This window comes from Pyxicephalus adspersus, chromosome 2, assembly GCF_032062135.1.
Source record: "Pyxicephalus adspersus chromosome 2, UCB_Pads_2.0, whole genome shotgun sequence".
NCBI classification, from domain to species: domain Eukaryota; kingdom Metazoa; phylum Chordata; class Amphibia; order Anura; family Pyxicephalidae; genus Pyxicephalus; species Pyxicephalus adspersus.
Window position 1 is genome coordinate 147,340,309 of NC_092859.1, and position 23,912 is coordinate 147,364,220.

The 23,912-nt window shown below is 37.8% G+C and overlaps 1 long non-coding RNA gene across 3 annotated transcripts in view; it reads right to left on the reverse strand.

Annotated features, from left to right (window-relative positions):
• Positions 1 to 23,912, reverse strand: part of LOC140322209 (uncharacterized) — a 70,702-nt gene that overhangs the window by 30,132 nt on the left and 16,658 nt on the right. Inside the window, exon 2 of one of the 3 annotated variants that reach the window (XR_011919171.1) lies at positions 5,504 to 5,667. The exons of 1 other annotated variant lie outside the window; for it this stretch is intronic. This is a non-coding gene — a long non-coding RNA (uncharacterized lncRNA). The remainder of the gene's footprint in view (positions 1 to 5,503; positions 5,668 to 23,912) is intronic. One more of the 3 variants, XR_011919173.1, reaches the window with a different exon arrangement.

Sequence of the window (23,912 nt, forward strand, 5' to 3'; positions counted from 1 at the left end):
TATCTATCTATCTATCTATATCTGTTTTATGTAAATAATGATTGCAGTATCTGATTTTTGCTAACACAAATACATAATAATGTACATCTTACAGCTCTCTTAGTGTTAGAAGGGTGTGAAATTTCACACAATAAAACAGTATACTCCCTACCTAGAAGAGAGAGTCATCTCCCACCCACTTCTGCATGATCTGGCACACCTCTACTATTAACTGTACATCATGTCTAAAAGAGTATTATTCAGTTGTGCAGCTGGTTACACAATAGGATTAACCCTTTCTATGCATGTACTTTTCAGCCCTTACAGTATAGGTATTTATATGAATGGGAATTCACTTTATGTAGTTGTTATCTACATGTATCTATCTGCCTATCAATATGTATAGAACAACAGAATTGTTTATTTGAGTTTACATCCTATTTTGCAAGTTCTAGTTTCTGTATAGCATGTATGTCATGGTAAGCATTCACCGTGTGTTAACATATGTTAACATTGCCTTTTCTGTTTTTACTAATTAAATTAGCTGCTTCAAAAAACAGCACATATGCTACATAGTGGCAGAGTAGTCCAAGTTCTTCAGCAGATTTCACTTGTGAATGTTGGTATTGAGATGTGATAGAATGCGCAGGAAATGTATTGTGTTGCTGGTATGCTTTATTTAACATGTTTAGCTGACAATGGGTTGCTTGTAAAATATCTTTGTGATGAATTCAGTTTGGCTTCTACTAAGAACTATGTTATATGACCAGGTTTTTCCATGTTTATACTACCCTATAATAATTCTAGTATGGACTGAACTATGGTGAGGTTGGAATCATACCGGTTTAGCAAGCCAGATATCCCATCATGTGTCCTCTAGAGGGCAACATAGAGACATGTCTGCAAAGCAACATGGATTTAACTATTAGATATATGCAATGGAGGCAGCTAGTTATTTTTATTCTACATATACACCTCTGTTGTAAGAAACTAAATATACAACCCTGGTATAGTCATATCATTGCATGTAAAGATATGTGAAAATACAAAATACATAAATTATAGAAGCAAAGGACCAATCTCTGTGTGGATAGGAGTTAAATTCTTAAATTTTCCATTATTAATGCATAGGGAATGCAGCTATGCCATTGAGTGTTATACTTTACCCATCTGCTGGCATCAGTTTTGACCCAGAATGGCTGCAGAACCTTTCAGAGACATGCACAGTTCAAACCATGATGTGCGCCCCCTCCAGGGCTCCCATCACCTGACATCTCACTGGGCCCACCTACTCTTCTTGCTGCAAATGTCTGCATCTTTTACATAACATCAAGTGCTGGGGTTGATGGAGAGTTAATTGTAAAGGGAGAGAGAAAGGAGGAGATGAATTCTCTTTGTGCCACTGAACATCCACAATGAGCCATCTTCTCTCACCTACTCCCAGTCTGCAGCACATGGCATCAAATTGATCAATGCGAATTCTGCTTGAGAATCGGTATTGTTATTAGCTTAATTTGGCTAATTTAAAAATGAATATATAAGTATAATCACTGCTGTATATAAATGCATTTGCAGCACCATGGAAAGCAAAGCATGTTATTAAAAAAAAACATGTGAGCTATATAAATTTTTGGGTAATGCATCAATTTTGTAATGTGTTTCACACAAAAACAAATATGGCATTGCACTCTGGCTGGTTCATTCTGTGTACAAGTCCTTGTAATCAATTAGCCAGAAGGGTTTAACCTCCTCAAGGGCTGGTTTGCAATGCATGGAAAACGGAAAATGTAGCTAACCACAGTTTTATTGGATTAAAAAGTGCAGTCTGACTGAATGCTATGACCAAACTTTCGACTTCATCTACGGTATTCTATGATCTAGTCTTCAAGATATTCAATTAGGCAACTGTCTTAAATCCATGTATGCATTGGCTTCCATTTCACTGTAGAATCAAATTCATCTCCTTTGCTTTGCCTTCCAATCCCTCCACAATTCTTGTCTCACTTACCTTTCTGACCTGATAGAAAAATACTCCTCTAGCCGCTCTGTTCGCTCCTCCAATGACCTACTAATGACTTCCTCACTCATAACCTCATCACACTCACGGCTCCAAGACTTTTCCAGAGCTGCCCCGACTCTCTGGAATGGTCTTCCCCGTCCTCGTAGGCTTGTTCCTACTTTCTGCCCATTTAAAAGGGCCCTTAAAACCAATCTTTTTATACTCACCTACCCTTCTTCTTATGTCTCTTAAACCCTCACTACTTCCCACCAATCCATATCTCCCTCCTTTTGTGTGATACTTCCCCCACCTCCTAGACTGTAAGCTCTTCGGGGCAGGGTCCTCTCCTCTTCCTGTGTCACTGTTTGTATCTGTCTGTCGTTTGCAACCCTTATTTTAATGTACAGCGCTGCATAATATGTTGGAATTAAATAAATTCTGTTTATTAATAAAAAAAAAAAATATATAACATTATATGTATAACCACAGCATGACTAAGATCAGAAGGAACTGTCTATTGGGCAGGTAAGAACTCTTTTCTCTTACCATAACAACAAGCATGATCTTTATGCTAGCATGTGAGAGTCCATTACCTAAAATGCTTCTTCTTCTGTGCCACCATTAACCCTCCCAAACATACACTGAGAAGAGAGAGATCGTTGAACTCTGGTGATATTATGGATTAACAGCACCTTCATTGTTCCATAGACAATACCTTTAAAGCAACCGAACTACATGTTCACGTTTCACCCAACAGGTCCTAATTAAACAGTAATGTGAAGTTGGTTTTAATTGCTCACCAGCAGAGTGCAACAATCAATTACTTCCGAACCATAATGCTCAGTTGAGCCAGACTGTCGTGTTGTTTGCTAGCTATGCACTATTGCAATGACATGCAGTATATCGGATATAAAAAAGCCCTGATTCACCAAGTGTTTCATGCTTAAAAATATTTGCAGGTAAATCTATTTGATCTTATAACTAATTAACTTGAATTGAATTTGATGAGATCAATGCCAAAGGAAATACACGAACAACAAATTGTGGTTTGCACAATTTACAAACCATGACCTAAAATCAACTCAACATAAACTGTACAAAGTCCTCTGTATTTTATAAACCATACTGTTTGAAGGTGCCCATTTGTATAGCCAAACACATTATTGATGAAGAAGAACTGCTTTAACAATATAACAACAATATTGATGAAGGTGACCACTGATCATGTAAATATCTATCATATGGTCTTGGAAACCTTTGGAAGTCAACACTTAGTATTTATAGGAAAGAAAACCAGATCTCACGATTATTCAGTAAACCTGCCCATCTGTCCAAATTATGCATTGCTATTTTATAAAATAATAAAAGATCTAGCATTCAATTAAAAATGTTACATTTTGCAGCCTAAAAATGAAGCAAAACAAGCTTAACATCTGTACCCGTCTGTAGACTCATATGCTTGGGTGGAAAACTGCTTCCATATAATTATCTATCCTTTCTGTGCATTCCATTCTTACCTCTCCTCTTCACACATCTGCTTCTTTCACTTGGTGCAGAATCCATGACCTATGCTTAGTTTGTTTTGTAAAGATTGTTCTAGAACTATATTCCTGAAAACACTGAGATCCTAACAATGAAATTCTTGGCATTTGCTGAGATGTCACCTTCTTATAACGGAATTAAGAGACTGAATTGCAGTGCTTGTTTACCTCGTAGCTGGATGGATGTCATTAACAGCTTACGACTCCCATCTGAAATGTTTTAAAAATAGGATCATTATTTTTATTATCCTTCCTTTCTAAAGTGCTGTCCCATTCTGCAGAGTTATACCAGAGTGACGTATGCAAACAAGCCAATACAGATGCTAGCTACTGCTCTCCATTGTATATGGTGCGTTCATTAGCTTTCCATGATAGGGCAACTGTAATGGGGATATTGATGGTAGTAGCAATAGTAAAAGAGTCATAGTAAGGAGCCGTTTTATTTTTATTCATTATAGAAAATACGTTTGTAAAGTGGATATTAACACAAAAAGGGTTAGTATCAATGTCCTTTTGGATACAGGACTTTTGATATCCAAAGGTCTAAAAAATGTCTATATGTTCTAGGATTCACCTTAACACCAAGCTACCTGGACAACTAACCACCTTCTGTGCATATTAAGACAGTTGGGTGGCTTCCCTGACACTATAGCATCTTATGCCTCCACATCATTTAGGCTGTTCACATAGGAAAGTGAATCTCCCTGCAAGGGAACTTAGCTAAGTAAAATGGATACATACATTTCCTTACCCATATTCCTTTAGCAAACAGTCCTAGTTTTCACTTAGAACATCAATAGTTCCATAAGAAAGGCGTGGTGCCCATGGTTCCCAGCCAATGGTCCACAGTTTTGTTTCCTCTAACGAACTAACTATGCCCCAATCTACCTTCATTCTTCTTTTACCCTACAGAAAGTGCCCATCAGGTTGAATCCTATTCATCAAGGACTGCCCGGTCCCATGTAGCTCTTTCAAACCAGTTTGGGTAAGCCATCACCAGCTTCATTTGTCATAAAGGCAATATTACCAAAAATATCTCTATATTAGTAACTCTGGGAACATAACTCCTTACAGACTCATGATAGATCCTTCCTCTGAATCAACTATGTACATATGGTTTTATTTGGGATATACTGGTTCTATACTATATTTATTTCCCCAGTGGTTGAACCTGATGGTCTTTTTTTCAACCTATGTAACTAGCTCCATTTATAAAATAGTGGCCCAAATTATGTAAATTCTTATTGAAAGAGCACGCTCTTTATGCTGAGCATTAAACGTACTTACTTGTGGAAAAGAATACAGTATTTCAGTAATGAATATTATAGTAAAAGGTTACTTTCCTGCAAGAGATTTATCATAAGCCACAATCCAACATGAGCCCAGATAGACCACAATAAACACCTTTTTACTTTAAGCCTGCCTTTATTTCCAGCATACACTGCTTTTTCATTGTATTACATTCTCGACTATAAGCCTGTTATGTCTTGGAGACCACAGTTAAGAATATTCATGACCCTAACAGAGAAAGCTCCCTTTTAAAAGAGTATCTTTTACCAATTTGAGCTCTTATCTGCTTAGTTTAACGAGATTGATAATGAGATTGGCAGGCTACGAATGTCTGGTATTGAGATACAGGGCTTTTCTAGCAACCAAACAACTGTGTCTGACAGTTAATGATCATCCACAAACCATCCCAAGTGAGAATACTGAAGAATCAGCTCACTGATGTGTTGTTTCAGCATCTGATTTTTAGATTTCCCAACTTTTAAATGCAAAAATGCTCCATCCCACCATCTAAATGCATAAATTATCTGTTGTTGGTAAATTGCCATAACGTGTTTGAGGGCTTTTGTGATTGGAATCGGGTTTACGCTTTTGGAATCTGCCAGAAAATGTTGGTATATATGGCCTGAATATGAAATGACCTGTCACCATTCTTCTGCCTGGATGCATTCAGTTACACTTGTCTCAACATACTAACCGTTCCGATTTAAGCCTTCATTCTCCATATGTCATTTCCTAATAAAGATTGTAGTCTGATTTGTTACTCCAAGACAGTTGAATGTATATGAGTTGCTGGGATGCGTTAGGACTTACATTTGATTGGCAGAACAACACAGCTCAGATGACATAGGAGACTTTTACCTAAAAAAAATACATGTACTTATTTAATTTACAGACAGCCACTGTCCAGATTAGATCGATTTCATGACTACAATATCTTTACCTGCTTAGACATCTATACATTTGACAATTATATGGAATTACATATTATTAACTTATATTAAATGTGGAAAGCATCTCGTTGAGCAGGATTGGCAGTGACACACCTGTTCTCCAGGTCTGTCCAATGAGGGATTAAGGTACACACACATTGAGGTTGATTTACAAAAGGAATAAAGGCTATTTACATAACAAAGTGAATTATCAGCTTGCAAGGGATAGTTCACTTAGCTTAGTAAATTGGATGAACTAATGATGACTTCCAATCATGGGCAATGAAAATCCATTAAGTCAATTATCCCTTGCAAGGTGATAAGCTAATTTGGTAAGTGGACAGCTTCAATTCCTTTAGTAAAAAAACCCCAGTTCATGTTTTTTAGGGAAAGAATAAAATGATTAAAGGCAAATTATTTTCAAATAAATTTGAAACAAGTGAACCAATCAGAAAGGAAATAATGCTGTCACTTTGATATTATAACCAACTATACAAAAATTTACAAAACAAGTCAAACAGTTGTCGGAGGCAAGATCATAAAAAGCAGTCAAAAGCTTACATAAAACCTGACATAAATGGCAAACCAAATTTAAGCCTTGAATTCAGCCAAAATGTTTGATTCAGATGGAATGGGGAGGGGTTATAGCCTTTGCCAGATTTTTCACCCATTTGCGTTCAAATAGATGTTCTTGCAACTATTTTCACCCAGATTAGAAGTAATGGCTTGAGACTTCTGGTAATGTTTTGTTGCTGCTTTTGAATTATAGAAAAAAAATGACATGAATGTTAAAACGGGACTAAACTAAAAATAAAAAAATCCCACTTACCCGCAGATCCCTCGATGGCCTAGTTCTTCTCACAATCCGGTACCAGGTTGTCCTAGAATTCCTCTTCCTTAATGGGCGCCGCCATCTTCTGTCTTCTTTTCCGTTTTCTTCTTTGGTCTTCTTGCTATGTCACCCAATCTTGCACCTGCGCAGTGTGTGTGACGTAGCTGCTGTTAAAGGGAAAAAAGAGAGCCAATCTCACTGCATGCATGAGATTGGCATCTCTTCCTTCTTGGTGGAGCAGCCAGAGCCTACGGGGATGAGTCACGTAGGTATCCTGGGAGGCTCCGTGTTCCCATTCAGTCTTGATCGCCACGGCATTCAAGACTTAAAGTAGTGATGTTGCACCTTTTTTTTTTAAAGTAAAGGTGTTGAACTTAAAAAAAATAACATTTTTACTTTATTTAGAAGGGTTGTCTACCCTTCTATGTAAAGTAAAAATGTTAAATTTAGGTCCTCTTTACCTCTTCCCTACTTTAAAAATCAAAAAAAAAAAAGAATAGTTACCATTTGCCTTTCAAGCAAAAAATCTGGTATCACGTTTTTTCATGGAAAATGTATTCAGGTATTTGCAAAATTTACAAGTCATGTTAAACTCTGAAGAGATCACAGAACATTTACTGACAATTCTTTTAATGATCCATGGCCAATGAACACAACTCAATCCAACCATTCATAGACAGATCAGGAGAAAGTCACTGAATGCCTATAAAAGAAACTCAAAATCTACAAGTCTTTTGCATTTAATTCTGCAGAAAATTATTAAAATTTAACGTTAAAAAAAATATTTTTCTCCAATATCCCGATTTAATTTAAATAAAAATGAGAACTCATTTATTTATCCTTGATTGTTTAGTATGTATAGGGGCCCAAAGACTTTAGATGTCAACACCCAAGCATTTACATCATGAAGAAGAGCATTGTCATCCTATTCAGTTGTTCTACTGCTTAATCCAGGGATCGGCAAACTCCGGCCTTTAGGCCAGATACAGCCTAGCCAGTAGTTTGTTCTAGCCTAACGCCCCCTGGCCAAACTGGCCTAATGCCAGCACACAAACCGCGCCTAAGCCGTAGCGGCCGGAGCTCTGGAGCCACATGCAGCTCTTGAGCCTCCGTGTGGTGGCTCCCTTCCCTATTTACCCCGGCCGGCCTTAACACTTCCGCCGCAGGGGTAAATATGGAAAATCTCCTCCCCTCTGTATACATTGCGGTGGAAAGGGATTTTCCTTCAGGAGGGCATTCCTGGCGGGGGTGGCATCATTGGGGCAGGACTCAAGCCAAGCCTAGTGTGCTCCTGCCTACTCCTGAAATGGCCTAATGGCCAAAAAAGTTTGCTGACCTCTGGCTTAGACTAACAGATATTTAGGGAGTTACTTAGAGCCTACATGTATATTAACTTCCAGCATAGACTGACTTATCTTTACTCTCCAATAACCTGTATCTAATTCTGTATCTAATCACAAAGACTGACCATACAATAAATGACAGGGTAAAACTTTATAAAGTATAATAATGGTCACTATAGACCGCATGTATCAGCTTGAAAATGCAGAGAATAGCAATTATTACCCCAAAGCCACCAATGAGATTTAAGTATTCATCTTCCAGTTACCATTAATTCTACTGACATGGGGACACGACCCTGTTTGCTTTAGATCCATTCAATGCAATAGATTTTTCAGAAACTTCTGAATGAAAAAACATTGTAACAGTTAAGAAATGAGATTAAGTCCAGACTTCAAAGGTTTGGTTAGAGTTTCCCAATCCCTACAATAGATTCTATAGCTGAATACTGTTAAAGAAAAAAGGAAAAACACACAGCAAGAAAATGGTCAATGGACGTATTCTTCATTTGCCTATCAAACTCTGTGCTTTGATAAATGAATGCGTGTAAACAATGCACTTAGAGGATTACCATCTAAAAGAATAATTGCTGAAGCGTGAATTTCAAAACATATATTTGTTTTGTTAAGCAATGTTTTTGTGTGTGTATGTGCGCAGGTTTTTTTTGTTTTTTCTTTTTTGTATAATGATTACAATGTTGAAACAGTCCTTATGAAACAAAATGGAGCGGCCATTGAAATGTACCCCAAGTTCTCAGGACTGTTAACATGTTCTGCCAGCTCGTTGTTTGTACTCTTCATGTCTTTTCAGGATTCTGTTTCTGTATTTGATTATTTCAAAGAAGAGTTAGGGGCCCGCCGCTTTAATGAAGTCCATTCAATCAAGAAGCCCTTGGAAGCATGCATACTGATGCCAGCCTACTAAATGACCGAGCAGGAGAACATGTCTGAACATAGACGTCCAATGCTGGCAGGAGAATAAGCAAGTCATGCGGTTCATTCTTCTTTGGGTTTTACACATCTATATTGCACTCATTTGTATCAAAGCTCCATATAGTTCCAATTTACAGGTGTTTATTATTTTTATTGAATTTTCTTTGGTGGTAATATATAAAACTACATGACCTATAATAAAGAGTGTATAGGACATAGCAATTTTTGTACCATCCAGACCAGATTGCTCAAAAAAAAAGGCAGCAACTATACCCAAAATACTCAAACAATATACAATCTTACATCCATGGAAATACGTGTTGTAAGAGTTGTTATGAAAAACAACCAATCCAAAAATATAGCTTATTAAGTGTTAAAGAAATTTATTCCAGGTTTGCTGGATCACCCAGTGTCACTGATGAAAGTGTATCTTCTCCAGAGCCTTGGAGAGCTTTATCTAATCAGGTTCATTGCTTTGATCAATTAACTTTCAAACCAAATATTGATTGTAAACACATTTGTATCATTTGTATATTGTATATTATATATAACAAATCTCTGCTCTCCACTGGTTCAAGTTACCCTGCTACAGTTGGAGACGGTGGAGTGGCGTGGAGCTCTATGGGTGCACATGGGTTATGCCAAGTAAATGAGGGAGATATTGATCAATTACCTGGTCATGCACCAGACTGCTGCTTATTTATTGGGTGCTGGATAGAAAATACACACACAAAAAGAGGAATATACAAAGTCCATATTAATAGAGTACTTGGTGGCATTTAAAGCTAAAACCCCCTTTGCTAACCACTACTAAAGATGAGCATAGAATATTCAAGCAGGTAAAATTCAACTCAAAAATCTGACTTCAAGTTTGATTTGAATCTGTTTTGGCAAATTCGACTTTGGGAAAAAAATTGAGTTTTTTTTTTCTTTTGGACCTTAAAGGGTATGGGGCAGTGAGCTTTGTATGCCCCATGTCCTGTTCATAAAAGGCAAGAAAAAGGTAGCCCTCTTTACTTTGCCAAAACCAGACCTCCCTCTTCCTTCAACAGTGGCAAGGACCATCACTGAGGGAAAAGACCTTATTTCTACAACGTGATCCCTGTGTTCTGCTGGTAGAACCCCACAACACAAGGGTCCTTATTTATTAAAGCTCTCCAAGGCTGGAGAGGATACACTTTCATCAGTGAAGCAGGGTGATCCAGCAAACTTGGAATGGATCTGGTCCAGGATTCAAAACATTTGCTATCAAATGACCTTTAGGAAATCCATTCCAGGTTTGCTGGATCACCCAACTTTACTGATGAACGTGTATCCTCCCCAGCCTTGGAGAGCTTTAATAAATCAAGTCCAAGGAATCTGGAAGCCCTTCAAATATCCACAACCTCACCCTGGGTAATAAATATATCTCCGACTGATACCTACCATATAATATCATTCAATGCATGTGCCTATGTATGTTTAAAAAAATGCATCTTTAATTATAAATGTAAATTCAAGACCTTTCTTTCGTTTCCCCTTTCACTGTCACCAATGTACAGTTAGAGGTTTTTTTTCATCCCAGCTTTCCTCACTATTTTTTACTGAACATATTTGCTTAAGACAGCGGGCTTATAGTTTGGGAATATCCAACTCCTGAAAGTTTTTGTTAAGCTCCTATGAAAAGACTCAATGGCTGGGAATACCATTCTAATGACATGGGAGCACAGCTTACTTAGAAGATGAAAAGAGACTTGTAGTCTCATAGCAAACCCTTACATTCGTCAAATAGGAGCCCTAATGATGGGGTGAGAGCGAGTGAATGCCTAAAACAAACTATAGAACAGCTAAAATAAAGCAGCCAGGGGTTTAAGATATATTAAATTACCATGATTAGGAATTTAGGCATAGCTCAGTCCTGTTGGAGAGGCTGGGGAGACTGAAAGTACAGCTATTCATTTCTGGGGAGAAGGTCATGGGGTCAGGGAGGTTCACAGGACCTGCTCCCATTCTTATGCTAACACATAATGCAGACACTGGGGCTTACTGGCCTGGAAGATATAAATGATTTTGCAATAATCCCGGTCCCTGTATTTGCGAGAGGACTAGCTCTATAGCTAATTGCAGCTCTGCCTCCTTATATTACAATCAGGCTTGTTATGATTCCCGTGACAAGTAAGCAGTTATTTTTTTCCCTTGTGGCAATATTATGTGAGTCAGGTCAGGCCAGCCTCAAGACATAAATGGACTTGGGGCAAAGATCATTCTTGCTGCCTGCAACCACCTGTGTAAAACAAGAATTAATCTTTTCGCTAAGGTGTCTTACCATTTTATTTTGTTTTAGTGTTCATTTTGTGGCAGCACTGAAAAGATTTAGGCTAAACATTTTGTTGTATAGATGCATTTTTTTTTATTTCATTAAACATTCTTAAGACCACAATGGCTGCATAATTTAACAGAAGAAATGCTGTTGTTCTAAACAAAGGGTCTCAACGGATTGTGTAGCATTTCCTTCTGCTACAGCTGTATGGTGCCAATGTAGACACATATTAGGGTGTGTTGAGATAACACTGATTGTGTGATCACGGTGAAATGTAGTGATCACCAGCTGGGTGATTATATTTTCCCACGCTCAGGGAATGGAGAAATGGATAAGCATGAGCATATTTTAAACATACTAAGTGATGAATGACATTGAATGACATTGTAACATTTACAAGTAGCACCAGTCAATGGACTGCAAACATGGCAGCTGCTGAAGATAAAAAATCTGCTCAAGATTCCTTAATCTGCATACGGCTACGTTCACACGTGCAATAATTATAATTAGAAAATGAACGATTAACTACCAAACAACGATTATTCACGATTATTTTGAATGATCGTATTGTGCACAATTCTGTACATGCTGTGTAGGATGCAGGAAATGACGTGTACAGGAGAAAGTGTACTGCAGAACAATACACAATCACTGAATCACACAATAGATAGCAAAAGTCGTCACCCAATCAAATACGTTGGGGCGGTCATTTGTTTCCACGGACATTCCGCATTCATCGGCATCGTTGGCCAGTCGTAGCACACTTTATTTGTTAACGATTACCGGACGATCAGTTGTTAGTCATTAGTTTCCAGCAATAATTACGTTCACATAGCTCCTCTTACGTTAAGTGGGAGTGTGACTCCTGAAGAATGTTCTTTACAAATACATTTAAACTTCTAAATCTGATTACAAACCATGAAAACCAGCTTACTACCAAAAAATTTATAGATCAGGCTTTCTGAATGGGAGAGACAGCAAGTCTTGCAGGGATGCAACTGGAAATTGGTGGGTCCCCTGCAAAATTTTGGATGCCACCTCCCAAAAAAGTAGTGCAAGCACTACGACAATAGCTGTTTGGGGTTCACACACAACTGCTGCTGTTTTCAGTAAGATTTGCTCAGGGAACGTTTGGCTGGCAATGCTGTGCCAATTGGGGTGGGTATACAGCAGGAAGGCTACTAATTCAAAAACCATGAGCCAGTACAAACTTTGGGCCCTTTAATAACCCCCCCCCCCTCCCCCCATGTCCCTGAATGACTTTGCCTAAAGCATACCTAAAATCATGCATGCGCAGTGAGATTGGCAAGTTTTTTTTTCATCCTAAATCACCCAATCTCGCTCCTGGGTCGGGTGACATAAAGTTAAAGAATCTGGAAAAAGAGACGAAGATGGCGGCGCCCAGAGCGCTGGCTCTGGAATGGATGCTGGGATGATGCAGGACCTGATGCAGGACACCTATGGATAGATCGAACTGAAGCGAGATTGAAGGTAAGTGTTTTTGTTTTTTTTTGGGTGATTTCAGTTTAGTTCATCTTTAAGGAAACCTTTCTTGTTTTCTGTTTTTCTGCATTACAAACAACTAAACAAAAGGCGATACCAAATCAGCAGATTACTAGCAATACAAAGTGAGATAGACTAGATTACATTAATCCTAGGTAAACCAAAGATTTCGGAACACCTTAACAGCACCTGACTAAAAATTATCATCCAGTAGCAATTTCAACACATTTGGATAATAATAATAATAATATTAATAAAGTTTGAACAAAAAATACTTGGACTCATAATTTTCAAGTAGAACGTAGAAGGGGTGGGGTGGGCTGCAAATATAAATCTATTTCTTGAGAGTGAGAGTTCAGAAACAAAATAAATGTCTTCTCTATATGTTGGGGGAAAAAAACAAGACAAATCAGTTATTTAGCCCGATATATTTCATCCTCGTCAGACATTTTTGGCTAAATCCCTGTCTTTTGTTTCTTTGAATTAAAAATAATTTCAATGCCAAAACTATTGCTCTGGTTGCAGATTTTGGTTACCTCCAGATTTAAGTCACTATCCCAGTTAATAACAGAGAGGTCACAAAGTAGTGTTTTTGTATGATGAGTTTATAACTTCTGCAGACATATCTCGGTAAATGAACCAGGAAAATGCATTTGCCCAATTTCAATAGTTCCTTTTATTGTTTATTTATACAGAAAACCGTATTTGCTCAGTACATGAATGCACATGCTTGGCTGAAACAACTGTGCATGTTTATTCCATGCAATTATAAGGAAAAAATGTCAAGTTACATTCCTGTGGGTGGCTGAATCTGCTTTTTAAGCATGTTAGTCCTGCCAAAAATGTCGGGAGTGTGTGAGTATGAAGCTGCCCACACATACATTGATTTCTACATTTGGTTTGTACCTTAAAGGCCTGGATTACCAACACTCACCCTGTATGAGGAATAAATTACTCCTGACATATTATTTATACCTGTTGGTCATTCACCACCAAACTACAGTCTATAGTAGCTTGAAAAAAATAGTCCATCCAAAATCAAAGAGTTCACAAAATACTATGACATTATTATTTGTGTGTAATGTACAACACTGTATTATTAACTCAAAAAGGTCTGTTTTTTTAAGGTAGTGAAGCTATTACTCCTACTAAACACATTGTTTTATTGTATTTAATTGAATTTTAATTAACTTCTCATCCCTAAATCCAGTCCAATGAACATTCCTCCTAATAACCAAAGAGAGGTGAGGGATTAAGGGAGCACAGATAATGATTATTATGATTTATATTAAGTATAACAATAGTAATAATGAACACTGAGTTTTGGTATTTTCTTGAAAACAAAACAAAAAAGGGGGCAAGCAGCTTAAGAAAATCTTGTCATTCTGGGAGGCTTCTTACATAGATAACTCCATTGGCCATAAAACTAGAGCAAGGAAATGAAAGTAGCTCATCTTTCTGGAAGGAGGAACTCCAATCTATCTTTTATTGCACATTATCAGCCATTGCTGCTCTCTGACACTTTGAGGTCATTTGGTTCCTCCAACCGCTATGTTACTATGAGATTCTGTAGGAAAGAACCACAGAGCCCAGTGGGGATCACACTATTTGGCACATCTGGATATTTTAGCTCTGCAAGAGCGACCGGGAGCAGCAGGTTTACTTTTATTACTTTGCTCTTCAGTGTTCTATGGAACCTTAGGCTAAGTACACGAGTGCAATAATTGTCATTGGAAAGGATCTTTAACGATCCCTTCCAACGACGGCACGATGCATTAATGGGTGCTGTACATACAGCACCGTTCTGCTCCATGAAGTACGGGGGGGGGGGGGAAACGAAGGAGCGACACCCTGCTGCACTCTCTCCCTCTTCAATTTCATTATGATTGCCTGTCATCCATTGCCCGTGGATCCGCCAGGATGGTCGCTTGGACAATGGATGACGAGCATTGTACACATGCAAGATTCTCATCCGACATCAGCCCTAAACTAATTATCGGATGAGAACTATTGCATGTGTGTACGTAGCCTTAGATTTTCTCCAGAGGTTTCTAGGGGTTCCTTGAGCAATGTGTGCCTCTGAGGTCAGTTTCAAGGACACAAATTATCTTTTTGGCTATCTGTAGTGCTGACATTTTTCCATCTGGCCATCAACATAAGCAGCATTCTTCCTGCTGACTACCACAGTAATGTACTGTGAGCTGTAGATATGATAATTATAGTAGGGGATTTAATATTTCAAGGGTTGCCCCATGTTAAAAGGTTGATAAATGATGATCTAGTTTAGTTGACCTCACTGAAAAAAAAACAGGTTACCTATATGGTATAGGTAAGTTGACATAAGTTGACACAATTCAACATCCAATTAAAAAAATACATAAATAGTAAAACCAAATGTCAAAATAATCTGAAGATCCTAAGATATTGGCAGTAAGCAGTAGCAAAGTGATGTTGGTGGAATTGAGTCTTCTAAGAACCCATGAACATTTTTTTTGTGTATTTGACTATTATTTATGTTTTGACTTTTCTTTAGGACGAACCCCAAACATTCTTTGATGGAGTGTCTTCCAAGTTCACGCGATTGATTTTCTACCAAAGAATATTTGGAAGAATGATTTGTGAATGCAAAATACACTTATTTCAACTTTTTCTCTGACTTTTTATTCTTTCTGTGAAAAAGATTATAAAGCATGTGAGGATTTTTGGAACAAGATCAGGACCTGGATAGCTAAAATAAACTTGCAGTCAATTGCAACCCAAAATAAACATTAAACACCTTTTTATTGACTTTATTTATTTCACCAGTAAAAAGTTTATCAAACTCCCATCAATTGGCCCTATAATATAATAAAAAGTCTTGTTCACTAAAAGGAAGACGCAAAAGTCAAGAAGGATGAAGCCAAGCCAAACTTTTATGACAGCAATCCCAATACCATGATTGTTTTTTATTTTCTACTCCACACTAAAGATAACAGTGATGACATATGAAAGATGAAGTTTCATGGACATATGATCCCCATGTAGACATTACTTCCAAATTAGTCCTTTAAATAAACATTATTTCAGAATAATTTTAATGATATGTGTTTGTATTTCATTCACTATAATTAACTTATGCTTGCCATAAATGAACATGATCAGCCATCATTTGCAGTGGGCAAGTTGCCATGGCTGACCAAGGATATGAACTAAATATTGAAAATATTATCTATGACTAGGAATTGTACTGTTACAAATTTCCTTTTTGTCAGGTAGGATTGCCAGGTCTTTCACTTCAAATCATGCAAATAAAAAATGCATAGCTTCATAATTATGAATACAACTGAAGACAACATGCATTTGAATAAATTCCAAGTTTCCAAATATTAAAGAGGAATAGTGACAAGCAACAAGGATAAATAATGCTCTGAAAATATTCAAATTGCAATCCTTTCATGCAATTGGAAGGAAAGGGATAACATGTCTACAATAAAGAATTCTCTTTTTTTATAAGTAATGAGACCTCAAAATTTATATTTAAAGTTGAACTCCAGGTAGATAAGGACTCTGGGTGGCTCAGTGACCACGTTGCATAGCAGAACTCGAATCACAAGCAAGGCTGAACTGAATTACAATCATTTGCTTGGTTATACAGTTTACATATGTATTGCTATCGTGCATTTATTATTTGCCTGGTATCAATGTGTGACTTTACTAAGTGACATGCAACCAGATCTGTACAAGCACACTAAATTATAAAAAGATGACCAACAAAAACTGAAGCTATTGCAAATACAGCACATAAAATTCATGCATTCCAAGGTATCAACACTTATCACACTGATCTCACTCCTTCTTTTCACCATTCATTTATTATATCTGGATATTAAAAACTTGACCGGAACACTAGAATTCTGCATGTTTCCTTCTTGTCCATATAAAGTAGAGGAAGGAAATTTCCCCTAAAAAGTTGCAGAAATAAATAATATTTTAAACAGGGGGGGTTATGGGGGGGGGGTAAGGTATACTTCTGCACCGGGTCCCTGCCTTAGCTACTTCCTACTTCCGTAAAGGTTCATGGCCAACACTGCTGATGGTTTACCAACCTAACATTCTACCAAAATTGGTGCAGCATTGTGCCAGATGAAGTGGACTGATTGATATTAGGACATGCAACATTTATTTGCAACATTCATTTATACAAACTAATAACACCTATATATAAATGTATGGAAGCACACCGCACATTCTCACAAATGTATTTTTAATCCATGCTTAGATAGAGTTATGCTTAGATAGGGTTAGGTATAAAAATATATAGCATTTGACTTATTTAGTTGCTTTTTGAGTTCTATTGTATTGACAATATTTGAAAAGGCGTTCCCATTATTTTTTGCATTGCATCTTCTTTATTTGATCTGTTTTTACGTTGCTACCTTTACGGTTCAATATACTACAAGTAGTTGCCGGGTTCAGGACATTTGACATACAGATGCCTCCTAGATACCAACAGGGCTTCCCTGCTCGCTGTGTGCAGAAAGGAGGCTTGAAGGAGGGGAGGGGGCAGTTTTCATGACTTCCAGAAGAAATCTTTTGCTAAACACAGCTGAGGTTGGGGGTGAACTTAGAGGGGTGAGCTCTTTCTGCAGCCCCATGTACCTCTTTAATGACCAAGACAAACTCTGCAGTTGTTTCTTTTTGCATATCAAAGCACAGCTTGCTCCAGAAGGTAATGAATGTCCAGGCTCCATAAGGATTTTTTTTTTTGCCTTGTTTTTGATTAACTCAGAGTAAGAATTTTATACAATAACTGACACCCTTCTGCCTAATAACATGTTGAGACAAACATCTGTCCTAATTGTATTTATTAAAAATAATGTACCTGTTCCGACTTACATACAAATTCAACTTAAGAACAAACCTAGAACAAACAAGTCCCTATATCGTATGTAACTCAGGGACTACCTGTACTCTCATGGGATGTAAATGTCCCTTACATTTATAAAGATCAGCCAAGAAAATGTTATCACTGTCATATAGCCTTCTTACATTTAAAAGTGTCACTGAACTGACCCTTAAGGGTTTTTCTAGTGACCAGACATGATAAAAATAAAAGAAATATGCACACAGTATTCAAAGATTCCTCTCGTATTGTCTCCTCTACCCCCGGTACCCTAGGTGCTGGCCTCCAAATGTGTATTGGTAATAGACCTTGGCTTTTGCCTATGCCAAACAAACAATTCATTTTCTGGAGTGAACATAAAAGCTAATACCTGGCTGGTTCTTATTGTCGGAGAGCCCAGTTTTCTTCTGCAGCAAATACTGTACCACTGTAATCAACCATATGGAAAGGATTTTGCGCTAATTTTATTACATTCACCATTAAAGAACTTAGTCTTCCTTGTCATAGCTGACATACAATTGATAGCCACCCCCAATGAATAGGGACATAAATATTTTTGCCAGCTGGAATTAACAGGAATGCAGAGCTCTATTCTGTGCAGAAGCTTGCCATACATTGGCGTGGGAGTATTATTTAAAGCATGCTGCTGCAGGCATATATATACTGCTGGTCCTAACATACTATACTCTGCTTGAAATCAGTTTTGTTTTAAAATACTTGCCAAAATATATCTGGTTCCAGCATTCACCGCCTTTTTTTCTGCAAAACCATTGCGGTATACACTCAATTACAGCATGATTTTTTTTTTAATCCTGACACCTCCTACTCCTTGCAGTCCAAAATAGACAATAACTGGCAACAACGTCTGCATCTTTCCAATTTATAAATTAAGTTATACTGTTTTTATAGAAAGAAGTTTATTATGCATACTAGCGTATACACAGTAATTTCTAGATGCTTGCGTGGAACAAGAAGATCTTGTCTGCTGCTATGTATAATGGGACCTATTCATCTCACTGACAAGCAGAAAATCACCAAAGAATAAATGAATTAAAACAAGTCATCAACACGGACCACGTGACCTTACACCTGCATTCAGAAAGACATAGCCAAATCAGCAGGACTGCTTATAGTACATTTCAAATGCTCTTTTAGTAGCAACTGTAGGAGGAGATGCTGTAATCCCTTAATCATTGCGGCTTTTAAGCTGATTGGACCTATGCAGAGTTTCCGTTAGGTCCAATATGTTGACTTTCATTTTTTCATATAATGAGGAGCAGCCTTCAAAGTAGCATCTGTTTGTCCTAATAACTTGATTGAGGTACCATCAATTTCCTGCAGGAGATTTAGGGGTATTTTCCACTTTTCTCTGTGGCTTCTTTTGCGTTACAGCCAGAGATGCAAATCATTTCAAAGCACAAAGTCTATTTTGGCATGTGAAAATAATGGCCATAGTCTTATACCACCTACGGTGTTAAATGCTGTGCATGATATTCTGTATTCGGTACATACTATACTATTATGTTCTTGCAATGAAAAAATGTTTAGTTCAGGACAAAAAAAGATGGAGTAAACTGGGCTCGTTGCTGAACTCCAGCCTGTGGGATTGGGGTTGTTTTGGCCTATTTACATGTTCAAGGAAAATTACCAGGACAGGATTTGATCGCTATACAACTCTAAATCACCTTTGCTTCAGGCTGATGATTGTTCTTGGTGAACAGCTTTTTTGCAATTATTATTTATCACAGCTGCTTTTTTTTATAACTAAAAGTCCTAAATATAGCAAAATACAGGTACCCTACACCAAAAAAGAAAATGCCTCGGTCCCTGACCGATTCAGAATAACTACCTACCCTGTATACACCTGTGCATTTTTATTGGCTGCTTTGTTAGTAGATATAATGGTATTATTTACTAAAAGAATATAGGCTGTTCACATTGCAAAGTGAATTAATTCCTTGTAAAGAATATTTCTTTTTTGCTTAGTAAATGGGAAGAAGCTCTGTTGACTTTACCCATCCAATTATGTGCAAAGAAAATGTTATTTTTGTTTATTTCTTTGCATGTGATTGGGTATACTTTGTAAAGTTAACTGTCATTAAACGGTACTTTTATAGCACTGACATATTACACAGTGCTGTACAAAGTCCATAGTCATGTCACTAGCTGTCCTCAGTGGGGATCACAATCTAATGTCCCTACCATAGTCATATTTATTTATTAAAGTCTAAGCCAATTAAACTAACTGCATGTTTTTGGAATGTGGGAGAAAACCCACAAAAACATGGGGAGAACCTGCAAACTCCATGCAGATAGTGTCCAGGCCGAACCTGAAACCCAGCACTGCAAAGGCCAAAGTGCTAACCACTGAGCCACCAATCACTAGCTAAGGTGATGATTCACCTTGGTATGGGAACAGCCTAAACTCCTTTAGCAAATCAACTCAGATGGTGCAAAGGTGGAGCAGGAAATTGGAAAAGTAAGCATCAGCTGTTTTATGTAAACAACTTTAGGGTTAAGGCATTACCTGTGCCCTAATTTATAAAGATGCCACGCTATTCCAATCTCACTTCTTTACTATAGACTTTGTCTAGATTAGTGATCAGCAGATGTCTGGAGCTAACGTGAGCTTTGTAGTTGGGTTTGCAATACGATAAAATGCATGCATGCAACGGATAGTGCATAATTATCACACTTAGAATGAGTTTGGATGGATAGTTGTTCACAGCAGAACACCATGGTTCACCACTGTCAACCTGTCCACTTCCACTGGTAGACAACTCTAAATCCTTGGTTATCACTAAAGTAAGTTGCAGTGGTTGAAATACCTTTATATTGCGTTACAAGGCCTATTTTTCAGACGCTTTAGCGTCTCTGGGCAGCCTGCTTTTTAATCATTTCCATAGCCTTAAATGAAACTATGTTTAGCATATCTCAACACATTTCCCAGCATTTTGGAGTACAACAGCTGGGGGGAAGATATCTCCTGACACACTGCAACCAGTTCAAGCCAAATGCAAAAAAATGCAGCCACAACCGATTGCATGCAGTTTATATTTAATGCTCATGGAACATGCAAACTGCATTTTTTAACTTGTAAAATAAAAAATCAAAAAGCCAACAGTGCAAAAGACAAAGACAAGACAAATATTCTACCAGCCAAGTAAATCTAAAATAAAACTCTCCACTACTTCATAAAGACCACTAAAAGTGAATTGGAGTCGTTGAAATACCTTTACATACAGGGCTTTTTTTCAGAAGTTTTAGCATCCCCGTGCAGTCTGTTCTCAATCATTTCCATAGACTTAAATGAGAACATTTTCACAAGCATTTGCAAGCATATCTCAACACATTTCCCAATAGTTTGGAGTACAGCAGCTGGGGAGAAGGTATTCCCTGATACACTGCAACCAGTTCATGCCAAAAGCAAACAAATGCAGCCACAGCAAACTACATGCAGTATTTAACGCTTGCAGAAAATACAAACTCCATTTTTTTAACTAGTAAAACAATTAAAAATCCACCATGCAAAACAGAAACACAAGACAAATATTCTACCACCCAAGTAAATCAGAAATAAAACTCTCCACTTCTTTCAAAAAGTCCAAGAAAAGTAAATAATTTTCCCCAGATTTAACAATACCTTATTGAGAGTTTATGTATTTTGCAACCACGCCGAGCTACATGTAGCATCCCACCAGAGGAAGCAGTAACTACAAAGGAACCTCGCCAGTCTGAACATAGCCTAAGTGTGAAATTTGCAGGCTTACCAGGTAAAAAAAGTTAAAAAAAAGTTTGGAAAAGAACCAAATGCAGCTACCACACATGGACTGGCATATGATAATATAGTGATTTATTTGTTGGGCTTTAATATGCTTTATTCTGTGTGCAATATCCCTCATATTTTCTGGCATTTCATATCACTCAGGCACCATCAGCGATCTTTGCCTGCTAATGTTTCATATAACATAACAAGGTTTATTTCTTACAAATATCTAATAAGTCTACATACCCCCTCAGTTGTACCTTATGTGCATATAATACAGTTTTTATTCTGCATGTGATGATCGGGTCTGTTGACCTCATGTATTTGGTAACAAAGTTTTCAAGTGCACCTCGTGTTTTCTCTACCTTGGAACAGAATGTCTCTTCTATATCAATTTACTATTGTTGTGCAGTGTTACTTTAGTACTTTCCAGGGCCTTAATGGACTAAAAAGAATGGACAACTCACGCTGTGTACTAGAGATGACAACCTTGGAGGGAAGCTTTCAGGATAATAGGTTATCAACTCAAGAAGCACACAACTATAAAACGTGGATGTGCTCAAATAAGCAAACTGAGAGTAAAATATATGTGATTACACTATATAATTAAATAAAATCAGAACAAGATCTGAGAGTTTGTTATTTGGAAGTTACACAACTTTGTTCACAAAGTGCAAGATGTAGATCTGTAGATATGTTTAAAGTCAAGCCTGGGTGGCAACCATGGAAGCCTCAGTGGAGGAGTGAGTGTTGCCACTCAGAGATAAAAGTAGGTCATTAGGAAACCAGGTTAGCATAAAGGGAGAAAGCCTAAAAACTCCATATCCAAGAACTGGTAAGCTGTTTATATGTTGCCTTTTTGGTTTGAGATTTGGAAATGCTTTCATTTCAATACCCAATATCCTTCACAATCTGCCTGACCGAAGTAGACTTATCACTCCAGAGCACTTACAATCACTCATTATCTGAATCAGATGAAGAATAGATTAGGGATGAACTCAAACACTATTGATTAAATACAGAGGGGAGATATGACAGATGCTTGAGAATACATTTGGTTTTCTTTGATGTTCATAAATGTCACCTGTGTGTACAGTGTATGTAAACCCATTTGCACCATTTCAGCTGAATGTTTAACAAATAAGTACCAAATAATGGTCCATATATCAAAGCATTTCCATAATTGTAAATATAGATTTTTATTCTCATCTGAGGTCATGTGATCATATTTCTCGGCAGAGGGCTATTTGTAGGCAGAGCTATGCAGTAGCATCTTGCAGACATCGCTGTAGAGTTTCTGTGTCTATTGCCTGGCAGGATTCTGATAATACAATGCTGGAGAAGATCATTATAGGGTAAAAGAGTAAGGCTAAGTACACACATGCAATATTTTGTTGTTGGAAAGGATCCTTCACAATCCTTTCCAACATCAAAAGACTGAACTATGCATGAACGAGCGCTGTACATACAAGACACCATTCTGCTCCATGGAGAGGGGAGGGAGGAGAATGATGGAGCGGCACCCCGCTGCGGTTTCCTCCCTTCACTTTCATTATGATTATTCGTCATCCATTGTCCATGGATCTGCCAGCACAGTCGTTCGGACGGTGGGCGATGAGCACACTACACACGTCAGATTCTCTTCCATATCAGCTCTGAGCTGATTATCAGGCTTGAACCATTTCACTTGTGTACGTAGCCTAAGGTGTGTCAAGACAATGCTTTTCTAAAGAGAGAAAATGAGCATGCGCAGACAAGATGGCAATGCATAAAAATGATTGTACAGCGTTGCCACTGTCAATAGGAAATAACTGTAAGATATTTGCAATCTGTTTTATTTAAAAAAAAAGCAAACATGGGTTTTACTTTAAAAAGTTGAGTTTACTGGCACTGTAATGACCAAATCTAAGCTCAGAGCCATGTGTAAAATCCCTCTTATTTAAAGTGTACCTAAATTTAGAATTTTCACGTTACATAAAAGGGTAATGAACCCTTTTAAGTAAGGTAAAAATTCTGTTTTTTTTATGTGCATTACCCTTTTTTTTTTTTAATTCTCAGCCCCCTAATTCTCAGCGCCTAGGCGGTAGAGCATGAATGGGAGTGCAAAGCCTCCCGGATACCTACATCAGGCATCCGTGAGCGTGAGCATCTCGGGCATGCACAGAAGGAGCCTTTTTGCTCAAAGAGAATAATTTGCAGATCTCACACATGAGCAGTGAGATCGGGAATTTTTTTTTTCATCCTACGTCACCCGATCTTGCGCCTGAAGAAGAATAGACGAAGATGGCCGCACCCGGCGCAGTGCCGGCTCCGGGGCATATGCCGAGACGACGCGGGACCCGATGCTGGACACCCCCGGATGGATCGGACTGCTCTGCAGAATTGAAGGTGTGTTTTTTTGGAGTTTTGAGTATAGTTCTTCTTTAAGGAGATTTAGTTACACCTTTTGTGCAAATGTTTAATTTTATGGAGTATATAAAATATTTATTGTCTCTCTACAAAATAAATTCTGGTTCTCCAATAGAATAAATACCACGCAAAGAAATCTTTACCAAAAAGGCTGCAGCAATTCCTTAGCTACGTGCACAATATGTAGATCTGCTCACTCTTTGTTGAAAG